This window comes from Sinocyclocheilus grahami, unplaced genomic scaffold (genome assembly GCF_001515645.1).
Source record: "Sinocyclocheilus grahami isolate Dianchi unplaced genomic scaffold, SAMN03320097.WGS_v1.1 scaffold823.1, whole genome shotgun sequence".
Classification (NCBI taxonomy): Eukaryota; Metazoa; Chordata; class Actinopteri; order Cypriniformes; family Cyprinidae; genus Sinocyclocheilus; species Sinocyclocheilus grahami.
Genome location: NW_015506002.1, coordinates 85,677 through 93,177, shown reverse-complemented (window position 1 = coordinate 93,177; position 7,501 = coordinate 85,677). Strand labels below are relative to the sequence as shown.

The following is a 7,501-nucleotide window of genomic DNA, read 5'->3' as shown; positions in this document are numbered from 1 at the left end:
ATATATATATATATATATATATATATATATATATATATATATATATATATACTCACTGTAGTACTATACTGGTAGATGTATTATTTATTTATTTATTAATCAGTTTAATTATTTGAATCTAACTTGTATTATTTATTTAAATCTATTGTTTTTATTATTTATTTTATTTATTCATTTAAATCTATTTTTATTTATTATAATCATTCTGTTATTCATTTTAATCATTTATATATTTAGTTTAATCTTATTTTTATTTATTTTTATTAATAATTTATTTTATTTTATTCGATTGTTTTTATTATCTATTTTAATTATTTATTTTAATGTAATTTTATTATTTATTTTAACAATTCATTTATTTATTTGAATCATTATTTATGTATTCAGTCGAATCTTATTTTGATCATTTATCTATTTTTACACTGTTTTCATATCTTCATCATCAGGGCGTTCAGCTGCTGAGCTCCAGCATAGAGGAGTGCTGGGATCACGACCCTGAGGCGCGTCTGACGGCGCAGTGCATCGTGGAGCGAATCAGTGAAATCAGCAGCGCCGTGATCTCGTCCGTCAGCTCCGACGACAAGAGCGCACAGGATTCTGGGAACGACGAGAAGTAGATCCGAGCCCGGACCCCTGTCTTCAGACAGACGTGTGACATTTGCACTTTACAGGAACAACTAAACACGCCAAATACATGCATGCATTCAGTACAGGTGATGTTTATTTAGCTATGAACTCATACTCCATATGCAGAGCGCGTGTATGACGCCAGTCGCTCGTTATGAATCATTATAAGCTTCAGGGAAAATCTGCTTCGCTGACGTGAAACGGTCAAACACAGAGGACCATGAATCCTGACGCAAATGATTCTGGGACATGCACCAAGAAAATCCAAGAGACCCTTAGTGAACTGACAGTATTATAAACCCCTGAGATGATTATGAGCGATAAATCAGACCGAATCCAACTGATTTAAGTGTTTATTAAAGGAAAATATAGAAAATAACCAAAGAGAACATGCGAGCCAAAGATGGTCCGGATTATGAAATATGAATTCTGCTGTATTTGAGACTCTCAGGTGAAGCTGTTTGTTTATTAATGTGAAAATACCGTCTTTTACACACGTGCCTTACAGAGCAGAAATTGATTTCGATGAATATTGATCTAATGCTTCAGGTTCAGCATCTGAAAGCAAGTATAAAAGTCTAGAAAATGAGCACATTTTACAATGCATACAGTATATAATCATTGTGTACATTTGTTTAAAAACTTTATAAAACATCATAAAATCTTTCATTGTTTGTGAATGATGTTTTATGGACCGCAAACACACTGCAGTTGAATATTTGTGCTTTAAATCAACATGAAATCAAGTTTAACTCCTTTGGTCTCTGAATTCATGTTTCTGATCTTATTGTGAGCAATTCTTTCATTTAAGCGAGTCTAGGAAATAAAAAAAAAACAGATTTCTTAAAAAAATGTAATATTTTCTTTTCACACAGAGTTGGGTTATTTACAGTGACAAGCACTTTCATAGCAGGCCGAATCAATCAAAAATCAATCACTTTTATGCCAGGAATGATTTCTATCACGTATATAAACAGAACTGTGAATACTCGGCGGATTTAGTGAGGATTTGAGTCTGGTCGTGTGTTTGTGTGACGTGATGGAGGCCCGTCTGACTCTGATTAAATCATCTGCTGCCTTCTGCTGGACAGATTCATCTTCACATGAATACAGAATAAGATTGGTGTTTAGGAAGCTCACAGACTATTCCAGCCCCAGCCGCTCTCACAATAACAGTTTAGTGTTTCTGCTTAGATATTAAAATATGAAAAAGCAGCGTACATAGTTGTGGCCTGTTGGTTTGAGAGTCGGACTTGTATCTCAAAGGTCAGGGGTTCGAGTCTCAGTATTGTTGTTGGGGGAGTGAATGACCAGCGCTGTCTTCCACTCTCAACACCACGACTGAAGTGAGACCCTTGAGCAACGGTGTGTGTGTGTTCACTACTCATATATACACTCATTAGTTTGGCATTAGAATGATTTATGTTTTTAAAAGTGTTTCTTCTGCTCATCAAGGCTGCATTTATTTGATCAAAAATACAGGAAAAATCTAATATTGTGAAATATTATGTAAAATAACATTTTTCTATTTTAATAAACACTAAAATCTAATGTATTTCTGTGATGCGCAGCTGAATTTCCAGCATCATTACTCCAGTCTTCAGAAATCATTCTAATATGCTGATTTATTATTAGAATTATCAACCAAATATTTTTTTGGAAACTGTGATACTTTTTTCAGGATTCTCTGATGAATAAAAAGAAGAGCGTTTATTTAAAATAGATACAAACCTGATTCCAAAAAAGTTGGGACACTGTACAAATTGTGAATAAAAACAGAATGCAATGTGGAAGACATATCAAATGTTTAAACTGAGAAAATGTACCATTTTAAGGGAAAAAATAAGTTGATTTTAAATTTCATGGCATCAACACATCTCTCTTCAGAAATCATTCTAATATGCTGATTTATTATTAGAATTATCAACCAAATATTTTTTTGGAAACTGTGATACTTTTTTCAGGATTCTCTGATGAATAAAAAGAGCGTTTATTTAAAATAGAAATCTTTTCTAAAAATATACAAACCCGATTCCAAAAAAGTTGGGACACTGTACAAATTGTGAATAAAAACAGAATGCAATGTGGAAGACATATCAAATGTTTAAACTGAGAAAATGTACCATTTTAAGGGAAAAAATAAGTTGATTTTAAATTTCATGGCATCAACACATCTCAGAAAAGTTGGGACAAGGCCATCTTTACCACTGTGTGGCATCCCCTCTTCTTTTTATAACAGTCTGCAAACGTCTGTTAAATTGTTAAATTGATAAGAAGTGATAGCAAAGATTTATATTGTTAGAAAAGATTTATATTTTGAATAAATGCTGTTCTTTTTATCTTTTTATTCATCAAAGAATCCTGAAAAAAGTATCGCAGTTTCCAAAAAAATATTTGGCAGTACAACATTGATAATTTTAATAATAATGATTTCTGAAGATCATGAGACACTTTATACTGGAGTAATGATGATGGAAATTCAGCTTTGCATCACAGAAATAAATTATATTTTAAAGGATATTAAAATAGAAACCATTATTTTATATTGTAATAACATTTTGCAAGATTACAGTTTTTTTCTGTATTTTTGATCAAATAAATTCAGATGAGCAGAAGAGACTTCATTAAAAACATTACAAGTCTTACTGATCTCAAACTTTTGAGCGGTAGTGTAACTCCGATTGTATTCATCTGAAAGAAGAATGTCATATACACCTAGGATGGCTTGAGGGAGTAAATTATGGGGCGATTTTCATTTTTGGGTGAACTATCCCTTTAATATAGAGTGGCCCCCTCATTTTAAGATGGGCCCCCCAAAATGAAAGGGCACCTATTATGCCCCTTTCTAAGTGAAGTGACCTGTGGCCAAGTATGGTGACCCATACTCGAAATTTGTGCTCTGCATTTAACCCATCCAAGTGCACACACACACACACACACGATATTACAAGATGTAATATTAATCTTAAGGCTCTCCTGAATGTGCCTGTGAAGTTTCAGCTCAAAATACCCTACAGATCGTTTATTATAACGTGTTGAAAAGTGTCATTTTTGGGGCGGGTTTAAAAAGTGCTGTTTCAGGGGTATGTTCCCTTACATGAAAATGAGCTGCAACTTCCCGCCAGAATCGAGAAGGGGGCGGAGCCTAGACATCTCTGCTTTGCATATGGAAATAAACAGAGAGGAGAAGCATTTTTTCATTCAACATGAGAGTGAGAGGACCGGTATTCAGCCGTACATGTACGAACCGGACAGCAGAAAAAACAATAATGCGAATGAACCAGAATGTCTCGGAATGGTAGTTTGAATCATTTATGTACTCGTATAGTTTTTCACAGCCGCTTTGTAACGATGAATGCGACACAGCCGATCACACGCAGACTAAATGGCGGACATGGCACAACCACCATCTATATATAATGACTATTATAGATCAGTGGGCACAACACAAGAGGCTTGTTCGAGATGCATTGGCGCTGCGCAGAACGATCAAAGTACCGTGATTTTGAGAGCAATTCAAAAGCATAAAGAGTCGTCTGCTCTATTATGGCTCTCGCGGTACTTTGATGTCATTCACCGATCGTTCTGTGCAGCGCCGATGCATCTCGAACGAGCCTACTGAGAGCTGAGGATATGGTTATGCGCGCCTGTCAGTCAATAGCGGTGGGCGGGGCTACTGCAATATGACGTCATATTGCGGACAGGATCCAAACCGCTCGTTTTTTGAGCCTGGTTTGGTTTAATGAAGATTTTAAAAAAAGACGGGATGGATTTTTATCATTCTAAGATGGCTACAGTATCTCACAGAAGTGAGTATGCCCCTCACATTTTTGTAAATATTGTATTATATCTTTTCATGTGACAACACTGAAGAAATGACACTTTGCTACAATGTAAAGTAGTGAGTGTACAGCTTGTATAAAAGTGTAAATTTGCTGACCCCTCAAAATAACTCAACACACAACCATTAATGTCTAAACCGCTGGCCACAAAAGTGAGTACACCCCTAAGTGAAAATGTCCAAATTGGGCCCAAAGTGTCAATATTTTGTGCACCCACCATTATTTTCCAGCACTGCCTTAACCCTCTTGGGCATGGAGTTCACCAGAGCTTCACAGGTTGCCACTGGAGTCCTCTTCCACTCCTCTTTTGATCAAAATAATGATCGAAGTCACGAATCAATCGGAGCGGCTCCAGTGTAAATGACTCACTCAGTTGAATCGGATGTCTGTTACTCTGCTTTTGCGCCTTCAGTCATGTTTATACTACACCGTCAGAACCGTTAGCTCGCTAGTTTTATGAGATTAACTGAAATAAGCGAAAAAATGTTTACAAATAAAATATCGCTATTTCCATTCCGAAGATAAATGCTTTAAACGTCGAAGACATCCAACACAAATCTACGAACATGTTCAGGTGGGGTAACCGGTTTACTGCTAACTAATGAAACACTCCATTAATATGACGAGCTGCAGCTCAAAATACATGTTAGATGGAAACATTGTGCTTTATGATCCAGTTTGTAGCTAAATTCACTATAAATAGTTAGACACTGCAATTCAGTGCTGACAGTTTCATAGGAAATCAAACCATCCAGTCGTCTCATACCACTGAAGTGTTCGCTGCTGAGAAAACAATAGAAACCATCACATTTGTAATGGTTTTACTGGTTTTAATGGAAACTGTGATAGACCCTGTTTGTCTCGACTGGTAATTTGTTGCCTTTTATTAGTGGCATGTTAAAACCATTCAATCCTGAGGGAATATGTCCAAAAACACACTACAGGAAACCATTTTTTAAAGGTTAATAGCTGATGGTGTGTAATGTTTGTAATGCATTCCTCTGCTCGTAAACAAGGCGCAGCGCATGCGTCATGGTACTCTCGTGAACGGCGGAGGAGACTGACACGGAAGCGAAGAAATTGTTGAATAAAGTCGTTATTTTTGTTTTAAGTTTATATCACGCAATTCTGAGTTAATATCTTGCAATTTTGAGACAAAAAGTCAGAATTACAAGCTATAATTCTGCAATTGTGACTTTTTTCCTGCAATTGCAAGTGTACATCTTGCAATTCTGACCTTTTTTCCTTTTAGAATTGCAAGATCTAAACTGCAATTCTGAGAAAAAAGTCACGATTCTGAGATATAGATTAACAATTAACTTGTTTTATTTTTTATTCAGTGGCGGAAACGTGCTTCCATAGTTAAGTCCTCCCATAGCACTGGCAAGAAATCCTAGAGCTACTGCACTGTAAAAAATCCAACTTATATTTTGTATTACAAACTCAGTTTTTAAAGTTTATTCAACTATTTAACATTTAAAAAGTTGAGATAACACATAAAAGTAAGTAAAATAGAAATGTAGACCAATTTGTTTGACCAAATTAATATTTAAAGTTGGAACAACTAACAACTTTAAGTTTGTTATAAGTATTGCCCACAAAGGCTGATGAGCATGTGCAGTTCGATCACTTTTTTTGTATATACAACGCCATTTTCATTTCTCCCACTTCAATTTCGAGTTGCCTCAAGCGGCGACCGTTTATTCCGTCATTGTGTTCGCTCCGTAAGTGTCGTTCTATGTGTATCAATTCACGATATGATTTAAGTGAAATTTGTTCACAATATGCGCTTCTGTACAGCATAGGTGGCGGCAAGTTAGTCATTTCCCCGCCTGGTCTTATGAGTTGCCTCGGGTCAGACGGCGCCCGTTGTTTTCCGACAGTGCAATCGCTCTGGCAGGTATTGTTCTATGCAGGCTGTGATAATAATTTACAATAAGATTTGAATGGTATTTGTTCACAATATGTGCCTCTGTACAACTGCTTAACGTTAGGTGGCTCTAACTTGGTCCGTTCAACCTCTGCTTCGTCTTCGAGCTGCCTTAAGTCATACAATGCCAGTTTTTTCCCGACAGTGTCATGACTTGGGTAAGTAACGTTACTGTCCTATGCATATTAAGTAAAAGGATTTAGATTAGGGTTAAGGATATATAATTTACTTTATTTGCTTATAATATGTTCATTTTGTACAATTGTGTGGGTGCCTTTGAGTTTTGGATAAGGTCATTGAAGTTCTAAATGTATTAAGATGAAAAAAAAGTTTAAACAAATTTAACAATAAAAGTTAAGCTTGTGTGTTTTTGTCCCAAAGATGCATTTTCTTCATTTAACTTAATTTACGTTTATTTGCTTGTTAAATGCGAAGTATTTGTGTAGCTTATGTTTGCTAAGTGTACTATAAATCTGTATCTATATGTTAACCACTGGAGCGTTGAAGTCTCACCTTTCAATTTCACACAAGCGCTTATCTTCACGTGAGAGTCACTTAACATTTAATTGTGAATTGTGTGACTTTAAGGAATTTGTAAAACACCTGATTACTTCAAACATATTAGGAGCCATTTAAAAATCATTCAAGTGTAAGGTGCCCTTTTAGCCAGTGTGATTTTAAAACAAATCTGATTTCATCATTCAGTGGTCACAGAAGTCGGAAACATTGCAGCTTTTCTATTACAGACTTTAGAGCAAATATCGTTATTCAAAATGCAGAACCAAAAGACCGTGAGCCACAAACTGCCCAGTTATTTCCTGGAGACAGCCATCCTCATGAAACTGACAGGTACCCTCTTGAAGGGGAAAGTAGTTCTATGCCTTATCTTGATGAGGCAACAGAATCCGAGTTAGAATCGGTGGATTATCTCATACTTGAAAGGAAATTGATCTCTTTGTTGTTACGAACGCACTTTTAACCGCCATTGCAATGAATTTTATATTGCTGGTGATAGATATGAAAGACTTTGGCCAATATATTTTTGACTGGACCTGTTGTTGTTATTGTTGCACATTATGGAGTTGTTGAATTTATTATTAGT

The 7,501-nt window shown here is 35.7% G+C and overlaps 1 pseudogene; it reads left to right on the top strand.

Annotated features, from left to right (window-relative positions):
• Positions 1-1,977, top strand: part of LOC107562430 (TGF-beta receptor type-2-like) — a 19,737-nt pseudogene extending 17,760 nt beyond the window's left edge.
• Positions 1,978-7,501: the final 5,524 nt, after the last annotated feature.